The sequence below is a fragment of the Pimephales promelas genome, chromosome 15 (genome assembly GCF_988280905.1).
Source record: "Pimephales promelas chromosome 15, fPimPro1.hap1.1, whole genome shotgun sequence".
Lineage (NCBI taxonomy): Eukaryota > Metazoa > Chordata > Actinopteri > Cypriniformes > Leuciscidae > Pimephales > Pimephales promelas.
This window is the reverse complement of record NC_142783.1, coordinates 18,421,263-18,446,696: the sequence shown is the minus strand read 5'-3', so window position 1 is coordinate 18,446,696 and position 25,434 is coordinate 18,421,263. Positions and strand designations below refer to the sequence as shown.

Genomic DNA, 25,434 nt, shown 5'->3' with positions numbered 1-25,434 from the left:
TTTACGTGACGGTAAGCTTCAATGTTTTATCCCTCTGGTGTCACTTCGGTCATAATTTTATGTTTTGATTTGTATTTGACTTCAGAACTTGTATGACACGTAGTGAGTTTTGTGGCACTATGAAAACACACACACACACACACACACACACACAATAGGAAATTATATATATATATATATATATATATATATATATAAGCACTCAGCAATGAAGGGATTTTACAAATTGTATAGATTAATTGTATTGTAAAAACTGGAAACAAATGGATATATATGGTATCATATATATTAATGCATCTTACCATAAAATTTCCTCAAAATATTAAATAAAAACATAATAAATGATGAGCACCTTAAGCTATGTGGTTATTGAGAACGACAAAAATCTATAAAAAATCTTGGCCTGATGTCTGTGGTCAACACCTGTTATTCGCGACTTGAACCATCTGAATTTTTAACCGCTTCATATCTGTTGTTATGGATACAGATTATAGTATTTTCTTTTTCACAGCGCACAGGTTGTGTTCAGTGAAGTGGTTCAGCCTTTAATGCCTAACTTTTCTGTGGGTTTGTGGTCAGCCGTGTTCCATTTCATCTGAAGGTAATTACCCTTATAAGCTGAACCTCCACAAATGCAGTTTTTGTTGAGATGTGATACTAAGCAGTCATGTCTTCACACGAGGCCCTAAATACATGGACAAGTACACCCAGTCGAGCGACACCTTTCGCTTTTCTCCCAGGAGTGCTTTGGACTCGGCCTTTTCTGAGTTTCTCCCACCCACATTATTTCTGGGCAAATGCTTACAGATTGTTTCACTAGAAAGTGGAGGTTTCTAATTAAATAATATAGCCCTTTTTTAATATTAGTGGATAAGATAATGGAGAGAAGTGGCTCTGACACATTTAAGATTGCTGTAAAAATATAAAGTAACAACTATGCTCGGTGTTATTGTTCTAGGGAGAGCTGGTTATTTATTCCAGATGGTGGGAGGTGAGAAGACCAGAGTAGAAGATTTGTTTTTGTTGAACATAAGACTGTTTGATCCTTCCTGTCCAAGAGAGCAACTGATGTCACGGATAGGCTGGGTATTAAAAATTATTTTCTGTACAGACATGATATACATGTATTACCTTGTTTTTAAAAATAAATGTATTTTTCACTATAAAGCGACAAATTAATACAATATATGCAAAAAAATTATAGATACAGTGACAGTGCACATTTTGTTAAATATTTTCTAAGTACAAATTCAGAGAAGTTCCTCACAAAAGACATTATTTTATGATAAAAAAAAGCTTTTAACATTTTATTTTGGTGAACCACCACTTTAAAAAGTCTGGGGGACTTAAATATTACTGAATGCCAGGAATGACCCAGGCCACATATACACACAGGATTGACAACCACATTTAAAGTATTTAATGCTGTTTATATGTCCATGTGGCGTTTTAATATGCTTTAAGCAAATTCATAAGTCAACACCATTGCTGAGTATTTTCTCCTTTACACTGCAGTGATGATACCGTCTCCACTGACCATAGGCTTGTCACTCCACTGCACACCGTGGATCACTTACTCCTCATTGCTAACCTCAGCATGGCTCAGGACGCTCCTCCACAAGTCACCTTTCGGCATAACCAATGCTCACTCTCACCCTCCTGCCTATTCTCTTTGGTCCCATCTACACTTCCTCCCCCTAATCAGCTCTCATCAGATACTAATAGTGAAACTGACACTTTTTTAGACAACTTCTGCCCCCTTGCATCCAGGCCAGCCTGGGCCACACCTTCTGCCCCCTGGCTCTCTGATGTTCTCCGCGAGCATCGCTCTAAATTCAGGTCTGCAGAGAGGAAGTCCCACAAATCGAATCCACGGATGGATGAGGAGGAGTCTACTTCGCTATGTTTAGCTACTGGGGTGCCTCAAGGCTCGGTGCTTGGTCCACTTCTCTTCTCCATCTACATGTCATCACTAGGATCTTACATTCAGAAACAATGATTTTCCTATCACTGCTATGCTGATGACACACATTTCTACGTCTCTTTCCAACCAGACGATCCGACGGTAGATGCTTGCATCTCGGCTTGCCTGAAAGACATTTCTCGCTGGATGAAAGACAACCACCTTCAGAGACCGAGCTGCTTGGGGTCTCGACCAACCTTGCACTTCATCAGAAGTTCTCCATGCAGCTGGGTTCATCAACCATAACTCAGGACAGGAGTTGTGATAAACTTCGGATAAACGATAAACTTCATAGACCACATTGCTAGAACTGCCCGGTCACACAACTCCTTGTCCAAGCTCTTGTTTTATCCAAACTGGACTATAATGCTCTCTTGGCAGGCCTTCCAGCATCAACTGTCAACCAAAGAATGTATATTGACAAGAAGTGAAAGCCAATAGAACGTTCCATTGTAACACAACAGCAGCCCTACACTTCCGCCATTTTGGGGTGAAAGCGTCTCGGCAGTCTACTAGTGATGTCGTTCATAAACGAGTTCGCCGATTCTTTGAAAAGAGCAGGACTTCCTATCGCTATCCACTAGCTTATTGCTGTTGCTATGGCAACATCAGTGCTTGGTTTATTAAAAAAAAGTACATTAAAGATCAAATCCACATACAATCATTAGTGATTATCAAATCCCTTTTAACAGTTTATTTCACAGACTTAGACTTAGGCAAGTCTTCTACTTTTTCCCCACAAGACCTTTAGTATTAGCATTACAAACACTGAATACCAACATATAAAATTAAGTAAAGTAGATGCTATATTTTTTTTTCCATTTTTTCTTTTTTTATTTCAAACATGTATAACATAAGACAACAAACAAACAATATAAATATTAATATAATATTAATATAACACTAATATAATTTTAAAAACACGGTAGCCCAGGTGAGTTTTTATTATTATTATTGACAGATGAGGCTGACTGACTGCAAACTGACAGGTCAGAAATTCAAATGACGTAACATCCGTCCAAAATGCCGCCCAGAAATGCACAGGAGTGTATAAAATAAGTTGTTCACAAAATTTCTTGTGATAAATTAGTATTGTAATAATTAAATATTTGCTTAGTTATCACTGTAGTTGTCTGAACTTGGATCATTAGACCGTTATGCTGCGTCAGAAGATTGTCCGAGTAGATGTTGAATGGCCCCCTCCATAACAATACTGTATAAGCCTATGTCCGTATCAGTTTAGTTCCGCTGATTTGTGTTGCTGATAGGAAAGATATACCATGATACTGACTGCTAACCATTCATTTACTGTGTGTGTGTATGTGTGTGTGTATACACTTACAAAAAGAATCATAGAATGGGGACTGAATCAGATTATGTATATACTGTACTGTATCACTGAATTTTTCAAAGATATTGTGAAATTGTTTCTGTAGTACAAGGCAAAAAAAAACAAACAAGAAATGTGTTAGAAATAAGAACTGATGTACAAATCTCAATCCCGCCCAGGATTTCATGTGAGCCCACATAGTGTGATTAGACGGTCTAGTCTTCAAACACTAGTTATTCAGTTCTCTTTTTTTCTCTTAGCCATGAGTAACTCGATACAAATCCGGGATCTTGATTGTGCCGAAAGCCCTGTGAACACACAGCCATCAGGCATGTATTATTAAATGGGATGAATTCAAATAATTGTTGTATGCTTGAAAAATTAAACCACTGCAATTTATGTGTCCATTTGAATTAGGAATTGATAACGTCACATATTTTGTTTGGCGTATCATGTTTACGCCACAAGACTGACGAGAGCGTGAGGAGACCGATGACTGGCGTGCCAGGAGGGAAATACTGGGAAAATGACTTCCATTGGAAACGCTTGCGTGTTATCTGCACTCCAGCGGAAAAGGTAAAAATTCCTCTCTTTTTCTAGTACCATCAGCCTGGTGGGTTTTTTTTTTTTCTTTTTTTGTGGCAATCAAATTATTAATGGACAAAAAACCCATTTAGGCTTGTTTTCATTGCCAAACTTGATTTTGCACATGCCAATTCATCATTGATGGAGCCTCAAAAGGAGTGTTTCAATCATGCACGCCTGAAGTGACATCGATATCTGTAAGATAAGCCGCAATATTCCGCCCATTCCCTAAAAAAGAAACCACAGCTCAGTATGTATAGATGCTGTGATTGCTAATACAATGCAGCTGTGACCATGAAATCAGGACTTAGTGTAATGAGCTTCTTTGAAGTAGAGACTTGATACTAAAATCTGCTACAAAATAAGGGGGAACTTGTGCTACTTGATGATAATCTGATATCCAAGCCCTTCATCTATATATTTTTCCTTTTAAGAAGGCCAGATTTTCACCAAGAGGCAACCTGGGATAGATTTGGACTGTCTATTTTCTGTCTAGGCACACATATGAAGTGAAATTCCTGCCGGGTGAACTTAACACAACACATGTATTATTTAGGAAAAGAAAAATAAGCCAATATATAAAATTACAGTATTATTAGAGCACATATTTTCTTACTGTATGTAAAGTGCTCCATGCAGGCATGTCAGAGGACAGGCTTGAATTGATTTTATATGGTTGCAATGCATGAGAATGTTAGGCTGGTATGTAGCTTAAATAAACCAACAGGCCGACAATTAGCCAGATCTGTCATGGGGCGAATATAATCGATGTGCTTTGCGGATGATGGAATCAGAAGAACTGTGACATGCATGTCAGAATTTTTATGCTTAAATGTATTTTGCTAAATGTAATGTCTTTCACTGTGCATAAACGTCAAAATGGTTTTAAAGCAATTTTGGTTTTAGTACAAGGTAAAGGCCCCCTGGAATTAAAATGTACGTTTTTTTTAGCTTTTAGTATGTATATGTTAGACTTAAGGTAATGAATAAGCGGGTGTGTTCCAAAACAATGGCAAATTTAGCATTAAGAGATATAAGCATTCAAAATGTATAGTCTCTCATTTCCGCTAAAAATGGATCACAGATTATGACATCACCACAGGCTTCAGCTTCTTATCACATCTTCTGTCCAATCAAAAGCTAGAATCTAAAGCGTCCTGCTCCCTATGCTATAAATACCACCTGGCCAAAGTCACACGTCAGGGAGGGATATGGGCTGGATATGTGTGTTTGGTTGCTCAAATGCTCGAGTTTTATTCCGTTTTCCAGCTGTACGTTGGTTAAGAATGAAATGGCAAGAATTTATTTACACATCTACTTTTGAATCCAACTTATCATCAGCATTCGGATTCACTTCAATGTCGTCGACCTTTACGCTCAGTGAACAGCACTTATGGCATAATGTTGATTACAGAAAAAAAAAATTACCACTTGTCCTTCGTTTTCTTTTAAAAAAGAAAGAAAACAAATCTGGGTGACTGTGAAGCACTTACAATGGAAGGGAATTGGGCCAATCCATTAATGTTAAAATCACTGTTTCAATAGATGTAAATACTAAAATGACCACACAAACAACTTAGTTAATATACAGCTCAAATAACTTGTTTTAACATAGCTATTAATATAAATGCTTTAATAAAATTTTAAACTGAACTTTTCAGCTTGTAATCATCCAAAGTTGGTCCCCATTCTCTTTCATTGTAAGTACTCAACTGTAACCTTCCTTTTTGCTTCAAAATCATTTTTGTGTTAATCAACATAAATGCTGAAATTAAACTTAACTTAAATATTTCTTAAAATCTACTTGGCCATCAGGAGTAATTTACTAACTGGCGTTTTTTTCTGAATAAACTGGAGCGCTGATTCAGACAAAGTAATCCCTCTAAACTAGCAATTGGTTGTTTATACAATTATCCTAAAAGCCATCAAAGCTGATTTAAACGGCTCTTGCCTCTCAGATAACATTTGAGTTAAGACCGCAACAGCTGATGATGATACACAAACAACCCTGTAAGGCTCCACCACAACAAACTCACCATGTCAACTGCTTAATGCCTGTTGGAACAGTGGGGCATAGTTTTGGGAGCCCTAATTAAGTGGTTTCATATGTAAGGTCCTTTCAGACTAGGCCTCTTTTTTTCCCATAGCGCTGCACAAGAGCATTTAAGGTTTGCTGAGTGTTGTGAGGTTGAATCATCTATTTTCTGGTGTATGTTACCGCAGTGTCCAGATTTAATGAAGCTATGATATATTTATGGCTTGCCAAATCCTACCCTAATCCTACCCTTGATAATAAGCGGAGTATATTAAGCTCAGTGACTGTTTTGTTAAACATGCTTCATAGGGTCTGCTAGGACCAGTGGGCCACTGCTCTGTGTACACTACTGGGTAACCTAATTTTCACTTGGAGTGTAATGTATACCTATAAATAGCAGGGGAGCTGATTCTCTGGGTCAACTCAGAGGTTCCCCAGTGATGTGTATAGCTCGCTGAGTAACTTTTTTTTTTTTTGAGCGTCATGAAGTGGGCATCCATTTAGGCACACCTGAGAGGGTACTTGTGAGTTTTTAATGAGGTGTTTCTGGACCAGGTTCTCAGTTTATATTACACCACTAAGATGTGATGTATGCCAAATGCAAACGTGTATTATTAGTATGAAACCTCAGAGTAAAAGAAATGAATAAAGGTGACTGTCTTAAATGTAAACGTAAGCTGATTTTGTTTTTTTGTAATTGAAATAAAGTCTCTCACAGTTGAAATTACGCAAATCACAATTAAGATTTCATATTTCACAATTGCAACTTTTTTTGTCTCGTAATTGCAGCTTAAAGGGATAGTTCACCCCAAAATGAAAATTCTGTCAGTAATGACTCACCCTCATGTTGTTCCAACCCCGTAAGACTTCGTTCATCTTCGGAGCACAAATTAAGATATTTTTTATTAAATCTGAGAGCTTCATCACTCCTCCATAGGCTTCTTAAGTTTATCAAGCGATAAGAATACTTTTTGGGCGCAAAAAAAACTGAAAACTAGTGAAACTACGCAAAGCTTCTAGGTTATACGTCAAATGTATCACACACATGACCAATATATATAATATAAAATAATATAAAATAATAGTGAGCCTGCGTGTGACGTCTAAAACAGAAGCTTTGCGTAGTTTCACTGAGTGAAATTTCACGGCCCACAGAGAAGGAAATGAGTAGTTGATTAAAGTCGTTATTTTTGTTTGTTTTTTGCGCACAAAAAGTATTCTCGTCGCTTGATAAACTTAAGATTGAGCCACTGTAGTCAGTAGTCAGTCTGACTATTTTAACAATGTCTTTCATAACTTTTGGGCCGGCCAGTTTCGATCCCTTAAGAAGCCTATGGAGGAGTGATCCAGCTCTCAGATTTAATCAAAAACACATGTATCTTAATTTGTGTTCCGAAGATGAACGAAAGTCTTACGGGGTTGGAACAACATGAGAGTGATTAATTACTGACAGAATTAAAATTTTTAGGTGAACTAACCCTTTAAATCTAAAAGTTGTGACTTAAAGGGGCAGTTGGCAACCTGCTCCCCCCCAGCGTTCCCAGGCGGAAAACCAACCTTGCACCGTTAGGACTAACGTCCCGGGAAGTTGGAAATAGAAGTCTCGTGAGAAGCGAGAACGAGCGAGAAACACAAACTGCTTTATGACAATTCAACATAATTCTATGATACTGTGTATGATGCATTACCCACTCGGTAGATATAGCTTCACACGATAGAGTTGGCCGGCTCCGATAATAACAGAAGCACATGAGCAGTGGTAGAAATCGTGAGGAGGGCGCTGCAAGTGAGTTTCTTCATGACAGTGTTGTGAAATATACGCTGCACAGCTGTAGGGGGCGCTGATGAGAACACATGCGACAACAAAAGTGGAAATCAGCGAAGAAGTGACTAGAGTTGCCAAGTGCCCCTTTAATGTCTCAAAATTGTAGTTGCGACTATTCTCATTATTGCAATGTACTGTATCTATTGTGAATTTAAATTTCGCAATGTATATCTTTTTTATGTCTCAGAACCACTTGATTTCTTGAATTATAATCTTTATCTCACAATTACTTCACTGTAAAAAATATTGTTGATTTAACTTAAAAAAATTAAGTTACCTGGTTGCCTTAATTTGAACTGGAAAAAGTGAGTTAATACAATGAAGGAGATTGATTTAATCATCAGAAACTCAAAATAATTAGTTATCTGAACTAAATAACTTATTTAAGTTGATTTGACAAAAGAAAAAAATGCTGTGATGATAAATCTTGAAGATATTTTTTTTACAGTGTTTTTTTTTTTGTTTTTGTTTTTTTGTTTTTACTCAGAGGTGGAAACAGGCTTATAATGAAACGTTGTTTTTCATTACCGTGTCTGAATTTGAATGAGTATGAACATATCTTTTTGGATCTCTAAAATTAATGGTAGACAAATTAATTTCTTACTTTTGGGACCCAGGTCACTGCCTATAAATGTGTGTCTTTGGACTCTTAAAAATCACTTACGATTAAAAGTTTTTCCACAAGGTGAGCCTTTCACACCTGGCTGGGCGAGAAGCGCGATCCGAGCTGCAGTCGTGTTGGGAGGCACTCAGCCTGACAAAGAGCAGAGGCCGTCCTCCAAATTGTTGATGCCAACCCCAGCACACTGTTTATTTTCAGCATCTCACACAGGAATTTAAATTTATTTCTTCATTCTTTCATTCTTTTTCAAAGACTTTGACCGTTGTTTAAGGATACCTCATTCCCCCGTGCACAGCCCTGAGCAATTACTGTGTCAAAAGACTTAAACAACTGCTGCGGAGTAACAGGGAGCTTTACATTTTGAATGTATGTGTCGCTTCTCACTGCAGCTTGTGTGAATCCACCTCCCCGAAGCCCTTCAAATTGTTATAATCCCTGAAATAAAATCCTGATGTATTTTCATCACTGCTAGACGTTATGATAATATCAAACAAGACACTTTTGAATCCCAATCCCTCAAACGTGCAAGAAAGTCAATTGCAAATATTAGCAAACTCAAAACAGGCTGTTTAAGGGTATGCTTGGATGTGAAATGCATTAGAAAATTGCTGTGTGTTGATGCGTTTTGTGTGATCCTTATAATCAAAACCTTAAAGCCAGCTCTTGGCTCTTGATTCGTCCATTTCTTCCCTTTCACAGCTGTGCGAGAATATCCTGACGGCATTTTTGTGGAGCAATAGTCGTGGCTAAAGATGGATTAGCATTTTTTTACCAGATATGTGCCTCTGTTAGCTCATTATCTTTTGACAATTTTAGGAGATATGCCTTTAGAGTCTGTCTTTGTTTAAGCTATGAGCCTTCCTATAAGAGCCAGTCAGCTGTATGTATATGGCCAGTGTCAGGCATAATTAACTCTGACAGGGGCATTTAGTGGTTGTAATTCAAATCTAATTCAGAACATCTTAACCTTCAGTCTGTCAGAAGTTGAAATGTGCTGGAAAACCCACGGCCCCAATCATGGCCTTGTGTAGCGGTACAATGATGTGTCAACATGCATGCTAAGAAAAACAACTTCCCTTGAGCACAGAAAACTCCCCTACAGTACACATGAAGGAAAACAAAGGCCTCAGATAGTCATGGTCGGGTTTGTGCGAATTGAGCTCGTAATTGGCTGACGCTGTTTAAAGTCACAAAAACTGAATAATGTAAATACAAGAAATCTGCTTCAGATTTTCCCATTCCCAGTGTGATTGGCTTTAAAGTCTCATCGCCACATGCCGTACGTTCTGTATCTGCTGCCGCACTCTTTTGAAGTAAACTCATAAGAGTGTCAGCGGGAATGAGCTTAGCTTTGCCAAGAGAATGAAGACGAAGAAGAAAGTGAAGATTATTGCATTGGAAACTTAAATGACAAACATACTGTATAGAACAGCTTCAATATTAACATGCCATTTGGATTTGGAATAAAGCACAAATTATCTGAGTGAAAAACAGGAATATTAAAGGCCCACTGAAGTGCCTTGGAACGCACAGCTTTGTACGATGAGTTGATGTAATTTCTAATGAAACAGGAAGCTAAGGTGGGACATATTAAATGACTCCTCCCCTTTTTTATATAGTCAATAGCGTTTAGTTTACCTCACAGACTGCAAGTCGTACTTGACAGCGCAATGGAAGCAAAAATCCGAATAGTAGATGTGTCAATAAATTCTAGAAATTTCATTCTTAACCAACGTACAGTTGGAAAACGGAATAAAACTCGAGCATTTGAGCAACCGAACACACATCTCCAGCCCATAACGCTCCCTGACGTGTCAACAAGCATTTGATTAGACAGAAGATGTGATGAAAAGCTAAAGTCTGTAGGGATGTCATAAAAATCCGTGACCCATTTTAGCGGAAATTAGAGATTGTAAATTTTGATTGCTACATTTTTTTGGAACACACCTGCTTATTCCAACGCATTATCATCCTTTAGCGTCATATATAACGCTATATGACAAAACGGCGCTATACTACGCACATGGCACCCGTTATCGTTAATATAACACGCGCTGTGAGGGCTAAGTTTAGGTGTGGGGTAGGGTGTGCGACTGTGCGTGTCATATTATTGCTAAAGGATTTATGACGTCTTGGATTCGCGTGTTATATTAACGATAAAGGGTGCCATGTGCGTAGTATAGCGTCGTTTTGTCATATAGCGTTTTATGTGACGCTAAAGGATGAGAACGGGCTGCTTATAGACCATTTCACAAGATGTAAACAACACTGGTCCAGAAGCACTTCCTGTTTCGGTTTTTAACTGTTTTCTTTATTTCACATGTAAAGAAAACATCTTAAATATGTTGTTTAACTTTTTGATTCAGTTTTAAATGTTCTGTTGGTTGTATTTTATCCCAGCTTTTATGTAGTGTTAAAAAACTGAAACAGGAAGTGCTTCTGGACCAGTGTTGTTTACATCTTGTGAAATGGTCTATTCATAACCTTAAAGCTAGCATATTCATACTAAAAGCTAAAAACCTTCGATTTTGATTCCAGGGGGCCTTTAAGGTGAAGTCATGCAAAAATAACTACTGTTTTCAAACAGGTTTCCCAAACTCTTCACTGACCTTCAATTGGGTGTTGAATACATGGCCCCACCCCTGAAATATATATTTGTTGAGTCCGTGTTGCTTTGTTATGCTAAGTGTGATGCTTAAACAAGAGGTATGTAGCTCAATACCAAATTTTCTTTTTGGAATATGTTTGTGACTCACCTCAACGTGAGGGGGAAAAAAAACATCAGTTCTGCCAGAGCACTTATTTCAATAGGACAAATAATGTACCAGAGGACTTCTTGTAATGATCTTTACAGTAAAAACAGTGTGTGCACATTCAAAGAGAGGAAGGGAGCTGTCTGACAGTATTCATTCAGCTCAGCACATTTCACCCGCGCGCACGCTATTGCCCCGCCGCTCAATGACGGATGATTGATGATGCTAAGACCGGTGGCTTTTCTAACCCTGTTAAGTGCTCTGAAAACAAATTACACCTTTCATCCTGACAACATGTCAATTACTAGATTTGGTAATAGCTGTCGTTCTATCAAATATTTTGTGTGTCTGAATAATTCGTAGAAATTAAACTATTAATCATCCTGGAAAGACGTTGGTGAAAGATCACGCATTATGGCCGTCTGAGCATGTGACCCCGGCTACAATACACTTAGAGGTGTTTATGGCTTATTCTGTGAAATAGTTTTAATTGCCTAATTGCCACATTGCTGCTGGTTCCTGGGTTGTGTGGCTTTGAATTATCAAAAGTAAAACCAAATGCTGTTTCTGGAGTTTGTTCGCAAAATCAGTGACTATTTTCATTCTTCCACCCCACCCAACAATTTTTTTTTTACAATAATAAAGCTAAGAGATTTAATTTTCTCTCTTTCTATTTCTGTGGGTGTGTTTAGTCACAGAAGTAGGTGTAAAGCGGCAGCTTGTTTGTCTGTAATGACCCCCCTCTGTGATCGGACTCGAGAGCAAAAAAGCCTTCGCAGATGGTGACATGCTGAAGCGTCAAAGCGCCTGTGCCCTCGGCAAGCCATAGACATTCACTTAGGCCACTCAGACTTCTCTTTGTTATAAAGCAGGTCCAATAAAAATACAAAGGGATACTGTTTTTTGTATGAGTAATGCATTAACCTGCTCGGGAAAAAGTTCACGTTGAAAGTATGGGCTCGGACAGCAGAAGATTTATGGCGATGGCTGCAGAAATTATGCTTTTTTTCCGCCCATAGGCACTTTAATTATGTAATTATTAGCAGCTGGTTTTCATTTGTGCTGGGTTGTTAATTAGGGGTAGGGGTCTCCAGTTCAAGTGCTCTGACTCTTGCGATAAGTTGAGAATTGTCCGGGGGGCTTTGAGGCATGGGATGATTAGCCAAATCCGCAGCAAACTCATTTGTTATTCAGGCTTTACCCAGGAGCCTCCTGCCGGGTCCACGGAAAAGACCCGGGTGTACCGTTTCCTCTGAGTGGTACCTTCCTTATCAACAGCTCTCATCAGATACAATTGTCCGTAGATAAGATCCAGAGATATCACTGTTTGTTTTAACTATTAGGCCTAAAGGTGGAGTAATCAGATTGGGTTTGGCTCATGCTGCTGATAATCTAAATTAATCTCTCAATCTTGGGTTATGGAATGTCTTCTAGCGGAACCGCAGGGGGGTGTGGGGCCTGGAGACGTCCCCTCCAGTGAGCCCTCTGCCTAATTATTGGATTGAGAGTCAAGTCAAGGGCAGTGTTCTTGAAGAGCTGCAGGTCTATTCAGTCGGCTTTCTGAAGGCGCAACATCTGAGCAAACGCAGATACATGCTATAGAGTTGACGTGAGTGTGTGTTTGTGTGTGTGAGAGAGAGAATGTTATGTTTCCAAAAAATATATACAAGAACCACCAACTGCCATTCATTAACAGCTTTCGCACATTCATTCTCCTGCATAGAAAAACTGGAAACCACGCTAAAATACTCTGACAGCCACCACTGTTGTACATTTCCCCAAAAAAATGTACTTTAATGAGCTGTTTTTTTTTTTTTGTTGTTGTTTTTTTGTTTTTTGGTAATCAAAAACATACAACGTGTAGTTCGATTCCTGAATCAGCCGTCGTTTCTGTTTAGTGATTCAAAAACATGGACTCTCAAACTAATTACTTTGAGCCGGTTCTTTTTAGTGAATCACAAACAAGCAGTGTGACAAGTGAAGTTTGATTCATGAACAAATGACTCTTACGACTATGTTCCTATGGCAACGTGTAGTAAACAAAACAAAAAAGATGTAAAGACTGCATTTTGTCATATATATATATATATATATATATATATATATATATATATATTTCATATATATGAAATATGTTTTTTTTTTGTATTTTTCTTTAAAGTATTGTTTTAATTTAAGCTTAAGCTACAGTGCATTTTATGGTGCCTCTAAAAAGACTTGCCTCTACATTTTTTTCCTATTTTTGCTTCTCTTTTTTTCCTAAACATGCATTTCATAAAAAAAGCACAAAAAATCATTACAGGAGCTGTTGAGGAATTCCAAACATTATTAACATAATTCTTTATGATGATTCTCATATGTCCCTCTTATCCCTCTTATATTAGCCAAAGGAACAGTGTTGTTATAGAGAAGCCTAATAATATATTTGATACCCACAAGGATGTGAGAACCCATTTTTGTTGTCTGATAAATTGTAAATTGAATTCCCTCGCTGCACTTTTGCAGCTCAAACGTGTTATGTCTGTCAGCAATGATTATGAATTTAGTGCACTTATGGTCTTGTAAGGAACAGTCAAAACATTTTATGTGTGTATAGCTAATTCAATGAAAAATGAACAGGGCCAAAGTGAATTAGTTTTCGGTAAACACTTCTTCAATTTGTTTTCAAAGATCTATTTTGAACAAACATCACAAATTCACTGGAAAATTACCTCCAGGGGATTTGAGAGAAAACCCGTAGTGTAGCAGACAAATAGCCCTTGTGCAAATAGCAAAACGGTCTGTGTGTTCATAGAGTATTCATGAACATCTGAATCACAGATGATGTAGTGCACTCCGAGGCCTGACAACACGTGTTATCTGATATATAGAAACAGTGAAATTGCGCAAGACAACATGAGAAAGTTATTTCAAGATTAGCTGTGTTGTCTCTTTGCTCTCTAATACATCATTTCAGCGTACTGGCAAGCACATTGAGAACATCTTGCTGGATATGTTTCTCTCGACCACATGAAAAAGATAGTGGGATATTTATTCACCCTCGGACTGATACCCATCTGCTATCAATGATTTTTAGAGGCGTCTTCATTATAGAACATGACGTTTATAGTACATGCCATGACCTATGGATGTTAACATTCACTAGTATATTTTCTAAATCATGGTAGGATCTGAACCACAGCTCTTTTTTGTCCTTACATGCAACTTCGATATGGAAAGCGGCAGATGAGAAAGAAAAATAGTCCATAAAAAAAAAAAGGAGGTAAATTGTTTTTTTTTTCAGACCTCTCTAGCATTAGGCCATCAGATGTCAGTGTGTAGTGGAAAATGGAAGAGAAATGACTTGCAGCGGGCTGAGTGCGGGCGGTTTTTCTTAGCCAGCCGGGCCTGTAATAAAAGTGACACTCAGAAAGGACACGTCCACTGTGCATCCTACGGCTCCTGCTGATGTTTGGCATACGTGAATGAAATACTTCCCCCATGTGCATTACTATTCATCTCAGCATGAGCGCTCGCGATCAGAAAGAAGCGCTGCCTTGATGATTCTCTGCCAGTTCTAACTAGCGCACATCAAACTTTTACTAGTTTCAATGGAAGGAACTGCAGGAAATGTTGTCGCTGTCACTAAGTCTATCATCACTATCTCTAACATCACTAAATGGTCAGCAAAGCACAGAGATATCTGCCTCAATACTGTTTTGAGTGTCTGTGGTCAGAATGGAATACTTGCTTGAATACAGTGCAGTAAATAATGTACACTGCCAATGTAAAATGGTATCCATTCTATACTAACACGTAATTAGTTTTGAACGCTAAATTTTTGTTAAAGGACCTCTTTGTATTGTTTGAATGTTTAATTCAGTGGCGTCAATGTCTCATCTTGGAAATAATTGTGGATATTTAGCATTTTTACTTTCGCCTTCAGAACCGCCTTAATTCTACGTGGCATTGATTCAACAAGGTGCTAAAAGCATTCTTTAGAAATGTTGGCCCATATTGATAGGATAGCATCTTGCAGTTGATGGAGATTTGTGGGATTCACATCCAGGGTACAAAGCTCCCGTTCCACCACATCCCAAAGATGCTCTTTTGGGTTGAGATCTGGTGACTGTGGGGGTCATTTTAGTACAATGAATTTATTGTCATGTTCAAGAAACCAATTTGAAATGATTCCAGCTTTGTGACATGGTGCATTATCCTGCTGGAAGTAGCCATCAGAGGATGGGTATATGGTGGCCATAAAGGGATGGACATGGTCAGAAACAATCCTCAGGTAGGCCGTGGCATTTAAACAATGCCCAATTGGCATTAAGGGGCTTAAAGTGTGCCAAGAAAACATCCCCACACCATAACACCATTACACCACCACCAGCCTGCACAGTGGTAACAAGGCATGATAGATCCATGTTCTCATTCTGTTTACACCTAATTCTGACTCTACCATCTGAATGTCTCAACAGAAATCGAGACTCTGAAAAAAAAACTGTATTTATCGTGTGACATTGACAATGTAAATGATGCAGTGAAGATATAAAGTATAATGTTTGCATTTGAAGAGGAAATGCTCTTTAGTTCTGGATCAGACCTGGAGTTTTTATCATTTTTTGGGCCTGTTTTGTTTTATTATGTTTTCTTTTCATTTAAAATAAGATTTTTGGAAACTAATCTGCCAAACAAAACACATTTAACTAAGGAACCAGTGCCTGATTCTTACAAAATCCAGGCCCCAAAGCTAAAAGTAAAGGGAAATGCCCTTGATACTTTATTTTACGAGAGTCTGAAGTCCCTCATCATATAATAATATATAATGCCTGCTATAGTCGCCAGCGCCAAAGCTACGGCCTTGACCCCGACAATTATACATAGGCATCAGAAAGCCTCTCTCCAAGTCAGCTCTACCTCAAATCCTCTGACAATGCATATTAACGTCCTGCCAGGTCAACCCAACCAGAGGGTTTAACACAAAAGCCTATAACTAGCAAAGTCTTGACATTTGATCATATTTGGAGAAACACTGCGTTCTGTAATGTTGCGGACCTTTTCACATACAAAAAACCCTGTGGCTTAAGCAAGAAAGGTGATGAATTTGGAACTCAAAGCAGGTATGACTGCAAGTTTTTGTTGGCTTGTCTATTTGCAAAACAAATGAATACAGCATGTTCATGCCCAGCAGATCCGCTGCGTGGCATATTGTACTTCTTTTGCCCCATTTTTTCCTATAATCACTTATCTTATTTTCCTTAAAATAAGACACATCTGAATTTTGTTAACCCATACTTGAATGTGATAGGGCAGTCCGGATGTTCACAAGACTTAATAAAGAAATATATATAAAAAACTACAGCATGCTGCACATCATTTAAATCATAGTTGTTTTATCTATCCAATCATTTTACACATTGATATGCCTGTTTCCTGCTGAACCCGAGCAGGACCTCATAATGGTTTTATAGGGTTCAGCAGCTGTTTATGGGCAGCAGCTGCCAGAACCCGTATACTTTTATGAGTTGTCAGAATCTTCCAATGCATAGCGGTCTGAGCAGAAGAGCAGTGAATGTGGTAAAACACAGAGGGGGCGGGGCTTACATGTCAACACTCTGTCAATCATTACGGTTCAACAAGAACATAGAGAGATTAGAGAGTATTTATTAATCGCTGCCATCTTGCATGACACGTTTTTTTTGTCGTTTTTTTTTTTTCGTTTTTGTTCCCCTTCTGATTATGTAATTAATAATAATTATGTCTTTGAATTACTTTTATTTATTTGATGCTAATATTGATACATGTGAATAATTACAATTTATTGTTTAATTAGCATATTATATAATTAGTTACAAAACAAAATTACCAGGCTTGATATCTTACAATTGTGAGTGGTTGGTTTGCAGAGTGATTGTCAGCGACTGGCTATTTATAATAATAAAAAAAATCAATTTTATTTTATTTTTTTATTTCAACTTGAATTTAATTATTAAATTCCAAATAGATATATATATAAAAAATATATATTTTAAAAGTTTTTTTTTTACATGTTTTCAGTACATTTTTTAATGAATATCTACAGAAACACCAAAAAGCATTTATTTGTAAAGAGCAAGCTTAAAATTTGATTAAAGTTTTCAAATGCGCTTTTTTTTTTATAAGGTTTCAGTATCCTGAAGTTTAATTACAATATTTGATTTCTATTTGTATTACTTCAAAAGGTTTTCTTGAAGCGTAACCATGTTAAATCACGTTTGCTAACCTTGCGCTTAAACTGTTTTTGTTTTAGAACGAGACCCCTTGATCTTCAGATGTCACTCTTCATGTCCTCTGCGACTTTTGCCCCGTGGCTGCGCCTCTCCCGCCGTCGCCGGCTCAGTGTTTACGCGAGCGTTAACTTCTTCAACCCTCCGATGATGAGGGCTAATCACATTTGAAATGCGGGCTCTGCTCTGTGAGTTAGTGAGTCTGGGGTAAAACAGTTTGACTTTAGGTGTCTGTCAGAGCCCTGCTGTGTTTAGACAGAACTCAAACAAGTGTGTCAGCTCCTTGCGTGATCTCACCCCCTCCACCCCACCCCCGAGTGCAGCTCGCCGCTCCATCAGCCACTCAGATCCGTCTCCGAGGTGCTAATGAGTCAGCTCGCTCGGCCCGGGAATAGTTAGAGCGCCGCCGGGACTCCGCCGTGATCGCCTGCCGAAAATCAAGTACGCAAATTCTGACCTTATCCATCCCCTCCCATCCCCATCATCTTGATTTGTAAGTAAATCATGCCTGTCAGTATAGTAGCAACCCTGATTAAAGTTCAGGGGTTTAATAGATCATTTTAAATAACCCCAAATTACTCCCCTCTCCCTTGCCGATCCACCTGGACCTCTGCCCTGGGTGCATGGCTGTTTTCAAGCAGCGCAGCTCAGGCCAAGTCCAAGCTCGTGGTTCCTGCCTATTCCCAGAGGGTCCCACGCTGCAGGCCTACACCAACATTCTCAGCTGCATTTAATCTGCCTTCAGACAAGCTGGCTATGAGAAAATGCAAAGGAAAAGGCGCACCAGTGGAGACATGGAAAATCCTGGACAGTTGGTGTGCTTTGTTCACTTGGTGAACTGGAGGCCGTCCAGGAACACCCCCCCACCTCCGCCCGCCCCGCTCCCCTGGCGATGCGAGTCCGTTCCAATTAATCGTGTTTAACCATTCTAATCACACTTTAGCACATTAATCCTATTTTCAATCCAAAACACATCTGAAACGGGCAGCATGTGGAGGGATTTCTCCCACCACCCCCTCTCCCCTGCACCTTTATTGCCACCGCAAATCAGATGAAACCCAGAGACTACGGGGCCCTGGTTCAGCCTGCACTCTGACTGAACTTGGACTTCATAAAACACATGGTCCACACTTTTTTAAAGGTGGAATTTATTGAGAGATGGTGATTCCACGGCTGAAAAAAAGGATTCCCTGAAGAGTTTTCGAAATTGCCTGTGATAAAGAGGCAGTTAGGAAAATGCTATTATGAGAAGGGATCAGGGGCTTTTCCGGCCCCTGCGTTATTGCTGTGTATCCCATAAACACGTACAGTCGCTGCGTCTTATCAGTCGTGCATCCAAAGTCGCGGTCTTTAAACCCAATTCGTCTGTTAACAGACAGCTCCCCAGGCTGCCCGGAGTATCCAAACTCTTGTGTTTACTTAAAAAAGTACTAATAATTTAAAGCAAACGTCTATATTTCTGACATCGCAATGTATCTCTAGGGTCGATGAAATAAAAAAGGAGCTTTGCGTTGGCTTCGGCGAAGTGTCAAATTCTCCCCCAGGCTCTTCTAGTGAAAATCCTGCATCCAATATGGGGAGGTACTTAAATTTTACAAGCAGTAATGTAATAAATGGCCCTGCATTGTTAATTAAGGCCCGCGGAGCAAACAGAATAAAACAGTGCCTTTAATTGCAGCTCTAATAAGCACTCAACAAATAAAGTAGTGCATGATGAGCTGTGGCTAAGAGCGCGCAAGAGAAAGAGAGAGAGAATAAAGAGAGCTCTTTGGCTTGATTGAATTTTAAGGGCATGCAAACCAGCCGGTTAATGATATTAGGAATTAGTGAAACAAACAGTAGATTTAGTCATACAATAAACCCATTGCAGAAATTTTGGAAGCTGCTCAGACTTAATGACATCATTGGCCTCAACCAGAAATGCAAAGCAATGATGTAATTACAGTGAGCGAAGCAGAGTCTCACTACAACTTCTAAACATCAAGGAACTGGTTTAGACTGAACTTTGTGTACACTATAAATATTATTTTTAATAAAAAAATACAAAAATGCATTAAATGTATTTAATTTCTTTCAATCAAAAAAAAATCCTGGGAAAAAAAAAACGTAGCACGGTTACCACAAATGTGTTCAGCAGCATAACTGTTTTCAAGATTACTACTAATAAGAATTAAAAAAAAAAATGTATGCACCAAATCAGCATATTAGAATGATTTCTGAAGGATTGTGTGACACTGAGGACTGGAGTAATGCTATCACAGGAATAAATAATATAGTTAATAGTTTTCTAATGTTACTGTTATTGAGCAACACCTTTTGCATCTATTTTTGGATAAAAGCTGAGTAGTCTCAGAATATATCATATATGTATCATTATCCCTCAGAGCCAAAACAGGAGTGACTCTCGGCAGCGCTTTGCTTTCCATGGTGGCTCCCCTGAGAGGCGGGACTTGTGTGTGGTTATGGAATTCCGATGACCCGTTTTTCCTTGGGTTTTCACTTATTATGTGACATCCCAATGGGTCTTTGCTTTGTTTGACAAGGCATTTTCCAGTTGGTAAAAGCAGTAACTCAAAAGTCTTTTTTTTTTAAAACGCAGCTAGGCTTCGGGACGGGAATCATTTCTCTGATGTGTTTGAAAATATTCCACATAATATCTAAATATAAAGTCCTGAGGTGACCATGTGTTGGCCTTTTTGTGGTGAAGGAAAAATGTAGGGAAAAAAAAAAAACACATTCCTTTTCTTTAGCAGCACTTGGGTAAACTATTAGACTTCATAGTCAGACCAAAATGTGGACTGTGAAATAACATTTAAAGCCATGATCTGTAATTATTTGCTCCTTTTGGATGAACGCAGTTGGTCCAAGTTATTATGTAACAGCAAAAGACGTGAAATAAAACAAGAATATTACTGGCGGGACGAACCGCACACTAACTGCAGCACTAACAATAATTTAATGACAGTGCAAACTGCATTAGGGTGACAGATTCACGGGCTGGATTGTGCTTGGCCATCACTCAGTTATGATATTCCTCTAAAGAAGGTCATTGGATATTGTTCTGGAAATTCAGACATGAAACAACTCTGGTTGACTATTTGGTTTCTTATGCCTGTAATACCTTGGTGAGAGCTATGGTTATGGTTTTAGCTCAGTCACAATTATCTATTTCCAGTGAATGATTTGGCCCGAGAGGATTGTTTGCAACCATTTGGGTTCTGTATGTGTACGCAGCATGTTGAAAAGTCCCACAATTATAAACATTATATTTAAGATATTACATGTTTCTTTGGATAAGAAAAGCCTGCTTTCTGTATAGCTCTCTGTCCAGTGAAATTGTTGCCGGTTGTACCACATAGCTATTATATCGGAGCAGAATATGAGCATGTTGAAAAGTAGAAAATGCAACTTTTCTCCACTCAACAGCAATGTGGAAAATGGAGCTGTTGCACAAGCTTACAGAACGACTCTTTGTTCCTCGACTCTCTTCTCAGCCATCACTTAGAATGTGAAAAATAAATAGGTTGGCAGCGGTCAAAAACACAACGAGACAGAGAATGTGTACTCTGGTGGCTTTCCACCACCCAGTTGCCAGTGTGTTTGTAAGTAGGCCACAAGTGTGAGCAATCACTGGAAATTATACGCTTTTAGAGGGATTTGATATAAGGTATTAAGCCCGGCTGGGATGTTTGGCTGCTCAAATCATGGAGAATTAGATTCAGGGACAAGACGGGCACCACAATCTGAACTTTTTTAGGTCTCATCAAATCACATATTTTCCAACTGTTTGCCAAGATGAATTGGATCCTGGTAGATTTCGGTAATGGGATAAATGCAGACGGGGCACCACATGGTAGGTGGGATGGAAACTTTATTCTAAAGCTGTCTGCCCTGAAAGAGTCCTCTTCGACAGAAACATCCCGGGAAATTTCAGACAAGGGCAGAGGTGGAGGATCGGGAACTAACATACATCTGGTGCTTCTTATTCAGCCTACTACTTGAGTTTACATGCAGGGAGAATCCACTGAGAGCATGGGTGATGTCTTTAGCGTCTAAAGTGGGGAGAGGGGCATTTCTCATTCTACCATCAACTTGCACTGTGGGCGCAGAGCCATGTAATCAGGTCCAAATTTCAGGCTTGGTTTACTGTAATGTCTGACATGCTCTTTCAGAGTGCGTGAAGACGGTAACTCATATGAAATCATTATATTACTGTATGGCTTTATGGAATTCTGTCAAGGGGCCTCTTGTTACCTACTGATGAAACAAATGTGTATGTGCTTTCTAGGAAATTACGAAGCTGCTGCAATTTTAGTGTAACCAATCTTCATGTTTTTTGAAAGGTGCATGTCCAGACCACGTAATATTCGATACACCCAGTTTTGCTTTCACATGTATTATGCATGAACATTTTGGCTACTCAAATTTCCCAAGGTATTTAGTAATTCATGTTTCCTCACACAAAAAAAATGTCTTTGGTAAAAAAAATAAAGTAAATAAATACATGTTGGTGTAGATGTCTGAGACTAGAACACATTTTATTTCTTCTTATATTATGATTTTAGAATTTTTATTGCCGCCTTCCTGTTTTTTGTTGTTTGTATATTTGTTATATACATATATAGCGCTGAAGACTTGGCTAAATTAATTCCAAGTGAAAACCTGCTTATGTTTAGTTTCAGATGTTCTTGAATCGGTACTAATGAGAAATAACAGACATAGCAAATCAGCAAATAAAGTAATCAGGAACATATGTAATGAAAACCTAAAACAAATTAAGGGTTATGGCATGAGGAACTCCATTTAATTTCTATCTCTAAATACATCTTCCCTATATCAATATAATCTAATCTGGGGTGCGCCCAGCCAAGAACAATATTCACAAAGACAAGAAATTGCATATTTGGACAGATTTGTGTTTACGAGGTATAGCGAATAATAAAAAAAAAGGAAAAAGAAACATTAAGAGAAGGTTTCTTCATCAGTGAAGAGTAGCTATTAAATTCTTATGTTTGTAATGTGACTCAGCCAAAAGAAAGTGGAAAAAGGAGGTTGTGTCTGTGTGTGTGTGCGTATGAAGGCGCAACATTGTCTGAGCAAATACAGATATATGCTAGTAGAGTGTGTGTGTGTGTGTGTGTGTGTGTGTGTGTTTGTTCTGTGATGCAGCCAGAAGTTCAGAGCTCAAATGCATTTTGTGAGTGTATACTGCAGAAAACATTACACTGAGCACTCTAAAAAATGATGTGTGTCTGACATTCAGCCTAGCTTTTATTTTCATGGAGGGGATGAAAATAAAAGCTCTGCAAACATCGGGTAGTGTTTAAAAAAGTTATATTGCCAGTCTTGACATATGGACGTGCTAAAATGTTGTGATATTGTCGGACTATTTCCTTGTCAGACATTTTTTTTGTGTGTCTGAGTAAAAATGTATTTATGGTGCCATTACATATGTGGCATTGCTGCAGAGTGTAGACGTTCAAATCAGTTTCAGCATCAAATGCATGGCCTGCCACTGTTGATGGATACTGTGTAATCTTCATTAATAAGGTTTTAATTGAAACCTATTTATTAAAGGTGTAATGTGTAATATTTCTGAGGATCTATTGACATAAATTCAATATAAGATCCATAATTATGAGTTCAGTGGTGTATAAAGACCTTACTCAATGAACCATTATGTTTTTATTACTTCAGAATGAGACATTTATACATAACCGCAGGCACCCCCTTATATGAAGGTCGGCATATTGTGACGTTAGGTTTCTACCGTAGCCGGCAGCGAACAAACAGCGCTACAGAAAGCTAGAAGCTATAGACACCGTGAGTAGTGACTTTTCCCTTGTCAGTGGTGTAAAATATGTAGTTGGATTGTTTCATGTAACTTAGTTCCCCTCCTTTGCTGTGTTACAGCTTTGACAATCAACTGATTAGTACTATTGACCGTAAAACAGTAACGTTACCGGAGTCACCGTCGATCGCGGTCGACAAGTCAATCTTGGAAGCATTTTAAGTTGATCGCAAAGGGTTTTCAAAACCAGAGAAAAAAAAACCCAATATTTTTATTCATTATTATTTATTAATTTGTATGGTGTCTAGGGGATGTGGAGCCTTGAACGCTGTTACAATGACTTAATGTTTGCCGCTCGGACCTTTGCGCTCATGCGGCCGCGTCAATTATAAACAATACTTTACGCTTTAACCAGCTCTGCCACAGCCCTACAGCATAACAGCTCATATTAGCCAGGTAAACTTTCACTACTCTGTTAGAAAAAAATATATAGTTGCATAGTTTCATGTGGTATAGACTTTCACAGAGAGGCTGAGAAGTGTGACCCCCCTGAAGTTGGAACACACCCTCCGGTCCCCCTTCTTAAAAAGAGGGACCACCACCCCGGTCTGCCAGGGGTACTGGAGAGGAGAATATGGCCGATAGTGGAACCTCGGATTCAGGAGGAACTGTGTGGTTTTCGTCCAGGTTGTGGAACACTGGAACCAGCTCTATACCCTCTACAGGGTGCTGGAGGGTTCATGGGAGTTTGCCCAACCAATCCACATGTAGATTTGGAGAAGGCTTTCGACTGTGTCCCTCGCGGCGGCCTGTGGATGGTGCTCCGGGAGTATGGGGTCCGGGGGCCTTTGCCAAGGGCTGTCTGTCCCCTGTAAGACCGAAGCAGGAGCTTGGCAGTAAGGCAGCAGTAAGTCAGGCAGTAAGCCATAAGGCAGTAAGCCGGCAGTAAGTCAGACTTCTTCCCAGTGCATGTTGGACTCCGGCAGGGCTGCCCTTTCTCACCGGTTCTGTTCATAATTTTTATGGACAGAATTTCTAGGCGCAGCCAGGGGCCGGAGGGTGTCAGGTTTGGGGACCACTTGATTTCGTCTCTGCTTTTTGCGGATGATGTTGTTGTGTTGGCCCCTTCAGACTAGGACCTTCAGCATGCACTGGGACGGTTTGCAGCAGAGTGTGAAACGGCTGGGATGAGAATCAGCACCTCCAAATCCGAAGCCATGGTCCTCAGATGGAAAAGGGTGGCTTGCCCACTTCAGGTTGGTGGAGAGATCAGGCCTCAAGTGGAGGAGTTTAAGTATCTTGGGGTTTTGTTCACGAGTGAGGGAAGGATGGAAGGGGAGATTGACAGACGGATCTGTGCAGCTTCTGCAGTAATGCAGTCGGTGTACCGGTCTGTTGTGGCGAAGAAGGGTCCGATTTAACGGTCAATCTACGTTCCTACTCTCACCTATGGTCATGAGCTTTGTGTCATGACCGAAAGAACAAGATCCCGGATACAGGTGGCCGAAATGAGCTTTCTCCGGAAGGTGGCTGGGTGATCCCTTAGAGATCTCTTGAGAAGCTCGGTCACGCGGAAGGAGCTCAGTGTAGAGTCGCTGCTCCTCCACATCGAGAGGGGTCAGCTGAGGTGGCTCCTAGACGCCTTCCCGGGAAGGTGTTCTGGGCATATCCCACTGGGAGGAGACCCTGGGGAAGACTCAGGACATGCTGTAGGGACTATGTCTCCAAGCTGGCCTGGGAACGCCTTGGTGTCCCCCCAGAAGAGCTGGAGGAAGTGTCTAGGGAGAGGGAAGTCTGGGCATTTCTGCTTAGACTGCTGCCCCCGCGACCCGGCCCCGGCTAAGCGAAAGATGATGGATGGATGGATGGATGGATGAATGGATGGGTTTCATGTGGTTCTTCTCCCTGTATTATGGGTTTGCTATGAGGGGAGAAATGTGCTGATTACTATTATTATATTATATATTAAGACCCTTGATCCTCACCTGACTATGGATTTGTAACTTTATCCATGATACGGTTTATAATGGACTGTGGTACACAAACTTGGCTTACTCTGGCTATTCTTTCCTGTCTGAGATGAGAGCTGAGCCCTTAGTGCAACTCGCAACCACTAGATACACACTGTGTCTTTTTAGGGAATTGTGTGTAGTACTTTTTCAGACTGGGACAAATTGTATTAATTTTACATTAAACTCTCCATTTTGTTTTGTGCTTGTAATCCAGAAATATTTTAGATTGTATACTAAAATCTTTATTCTCTCTCTCTAAATTATGTAATA

At 39.4% G+C, this 25,434-nt stretch overlaps 1 long non-coding RNA gene across 1 annotated transcript; it reads left to right on the top strand.

The window, feature by feature from the left end:
- Positions 1–3,715: 3,715 nt before the first annotated feature.
- On the top strand, positions 3,716–19,414 carry LOC148973553 (uncharacterized). The gene is made up of 2 exons (XR_016146601.1): positions 3,716–3,869; positions 17,385–19,414. It is a non-coding gene; the product is annotated as an uncharacterized LOC148973553 (long non-coding RNA).
- Positions 19,415–25,434: the final 6,020 nt, after the last annotated feature.